Genomic DNA, 3,734 nt, shown 5'->3' with positions numbered 1-3,734 from the left:
AACACAAAGGCCTGGATCTTCCACAAAATGGAAATCATTGTTGGATTGCCGTACTGTCCCTGCTTTTCTGTATCCTGACTCTACTCTGCATTTCTGGCTGCGTCATCCGAGACGGGCTTCTTCAGAAATGTGAGTGTCCCTTCAATTGAAGAGCTTCACCGTAGTGCTGGAATGTCGAGGGAGAGATAAGCCATGCCCCATTTTTACAGCACTAGTCGTCGTAAGGTAAGTTTAAATGTCCCATGTGAATGTTAGTGAACAGGTAACTGGATGAATGCTAGTGAATGGGCAGGGTGGTAGGTTGGGTAGGTGGGTGAGGTAAGTGGGTAAGAATGGAGGGTGGGTGAGGTGAGTGGGTAGGGTGGCAGGTAGGTAGAGTGGTAGCTGGGTAGGGTGGTAGCTGGTTGGGTTCACAGGTGGGTGAGGTGGAAGGTGGGTAGCATGGTAGGTGAGTAGGATGATTGGTGGTTAGGGTGGTAGATGGATAAACCGGTAGATGGGCCTATGGTGACAGTCAGTTAGGGGGATAGCCAGGTTGGATCCAGGTATATTGGGTGGTGGGTGTAGTCAGGGAGTAGTCGGGTTGTCAGGGGTTAGCGTGGTTGGGAGGGGTGTTGGTCAAGGGGCCAGTGGGGATAGTCGGGGGGGTGGTCAGGGTGTAGTCAGGGAATCGGGGGAAGTCAGTGTGAGTGATTGGGCGGTCGGTTGTGTAGTTACCCAGGAGATAGTATAGGATTTTTCTGTCTAACATTTCCTGGGTAACTATCCAGGTAAGTAAATCAGAACTGTCCAAAGTCTTCCATGGGAGGGTCCTAGGGAGCAAGTGAATTGCTCGTCAGAAGTTCAAACTTTCCAGGTGATTCCCCCGGCGGTCAGTGCAATGGGACTTCTGCAGGGTCCCAATGTACATCTGGTCTCCAACGACCTGGAGACCAGAAGATCTGAATCAAAATGTTTACATGTGAGGTAACAAGCGGAGCTAATAATGCAACAAAGATGGCAATATTTTAGGGGATGGAGGCATATAAGGTTGGAAAATGTGGCAATGACATTTTCAATGGGACTAACTAACATGAGGAGCGATCTATGAGTGAGTTTAAGGTCTACAATCAATAACAAATTGATGAGTTGATCAAAGACAGCACAGTGCATAGTCAGCAATGGAAATACATTGCCGAGAACAGTACTCTGACTAAGAAATGTCACAGTAAGTAACAAGAATAACAAATAAATGGACAGGGTGAACCTTAGTTTGTTGAAGATCTGAATGTGTTCAACAGCAACAAAACACTTGAGGCCTTCACAGAAATCCCTTGGTACCTCAGGCCATGAAAGTGTATTGCAGCTTCCTCAACCACCTACAGGCAAATTGTACTTTTTAAGGAAGACCTGTGTTTTTAAAAGAAATATAAGTACAGAGACTGACCAAAAGATGGCTGATATTGTAAAGGGACCACTTTCTGGCAAATTCCTATGTGGATTAAACAAAAACAAAAATAGCTGGAAAAACTCAGCAGGTCTGACAGCATCTGCGGAAAGGAACACAGTTAACGTTTTGAGTCTGTATAACTCTTCACCAGAACGAGTCATATGGACTCGAAACGTTAACTGTTTTCCTCTCCGCAGATGCTGTCAGACCTGCTGAGTCTTTCCAGCTATTTTTGTTTTTGTTTCAGATTTCCAGCATCCGCAGTATTTTGCTTTTATCCTATGTGGATTATACTGACAGACCTGTCCTGAGAGAACATGGAATTTCACAGCTGAATAGGTGTCAAGGCCCACTTCAAACAGAGACACTTGAAAGACAAGTAATGGAAAATGCAAAAAGCTGAATAAATCTCCTGGATTTGAGAGGACGATGGAGACTGTTTACTACATCTCATCAGAAATCCAATAAACACCCATCTCCTGTTGATTTATATCTCAGGATGTGTAAACATGAGATGAATGCAAGACATGACTATATCCCCTCCCGGGAATACACAGGGAGAATGGGTAAAAAACTGGAGGCAAGTGAGTGACAGAAGGAGAAGAACAAAGAAGCAAGAAGGACCTTTTTCTCTCTCTTTCTTGCTGGAGGCAAGTGTGTTTTAGCAAAGACAGGCAGCAAACAGGAAGGAATAGGGCAGCCTCTTTAGTTAGCCCAGCAGAGGGAACCAGGTCAACTCTCCCTCTGGGACCAGCCAACAAGTGTCTCCAACAGACTGCGAATCTGCCAAAGTCAACTCTACCAAAAATCACCCAATTTAATGGCCACAATGTACCACCATGCCTCATGGACAAGCCAAAGACTGATTTGTATATTTTAAAAACTTTTACTTGGACTCTTAACTTCTCATTTCTGACCTCTATGTGTGTGTGCATGTGTATGTGTGTGCCACATCTTATTTATTTTTCCTCAGGTTTTAGTCACTAATAAACTTAGTCCTACGTTCATGCAAGGAAGCCTGGTTAAATTGGCTCCCTTTTAAAAAATAAATACATTTGGATTGGGAAAAGGTATCCACGGGGAAAGGATATTTTAACAAACCTTTGCTGTGACCAACTGAAGAGGTTGGAAAAAAGAGGAGCGAGCTTATTCCTCCACGTGCCTGACATATCACTCACATGGGAACACATATCACCCATTTCTGGTTAACTACCAGTAAGGATATTTACGTTATTTTTTTCTTCTATTCATTCATGGGATGTGCATGTCACTGGCCAGTCCAGCATTTATTGCCCATTGCTGATTGTCCTTGAGAAGGTGGTGGTGAGCTGCCTTCTTGAACCACTGCAGTCCATGTACACCTACAGTGTTATTAGGGAGGGAGTTCCAGGATTTTGACCCAGTGACAGTGAAGGAACGGCGATATATTTCCAAGTCAGGATGGTGGGTGGCTTGGAGGGGAGCTTCCATGAGGTGATGTTCCTATCTATCTGCTGCCTTTGCCCTTTTAGATGTTAGAAAGATTATTAACTACATCTTTACATAGAATTAAAATTGCCTTTTAGGCTGGAAGACTTGCCCCGGTCACATATATGCATTCTGACAGGGAGACAATGGGCTGAATGGCTTTCTTCTATGCCATAAATCTTTATACATATCTTTTCTTTCTGATTGCCTTTACAATATCACTACATACAGGAGCCAGGGCAATTCTTCCCTTGATGCATTTGCACTATTATGAATAATCCCTGCTTCAATAACTTACTTTATATTTTAAAATATAAACTCATTTGACCTTTGACTTCTCAGGACAGAAATCAAATTAATGGTGCCACGGCTCACTAGACAAGAATGCATTTGCCCAGCTATAATTCCATCTCTCGCTCACACTTGGACACGGTAACACTCCTCTCCAGCAGCAGGTCCTCAGCATTTCCACCTTCTACTGTGCAAACAATGTAACTGACAGTAAAAGGTGCCTGCACATTTTACAAATACCAACAATAGTAATGTACAGTCAATTCATATCCCATGCTGCATCATTACAAATGGAATTTTTTAGATACATCGGAACAGCTTATAGAGAGTAAGGGGGTCAGTTTGACTATAGACCATTGTATAAAACAAATGATATCAGCTTGACCTGTCCAGATTAAACACCTCTCCTGATTGTGGTCAATAAAAACGGAAAACAAAGAAACCAGGAGCGTTGTGTAATGGGTGGCTCAGCCAATATTATCCACTTCACATTATTACCCAGAATCAGAACCCCCCCTCTAAGAAAGTAATAAACGCTATTTCTAAA

Source organism: Carcharodon carcharias, chromosome 18, assembly GCF_017639515.1.
Source record: "Carcharodon carcharias isolate sCarCar2 chromosome 18, sCarCar2.pri, whole genome shotgun sequence".
Classification (NCBI taxonomy): Eukaryota; Metazoa; Chordata; class Chondrichthyes; order Lamniformes; family Lamnidae; genus Carcharodon; species Carcharodon carcharias.
Note: the sequence above shows the minus strand (reverse complement) of the source record.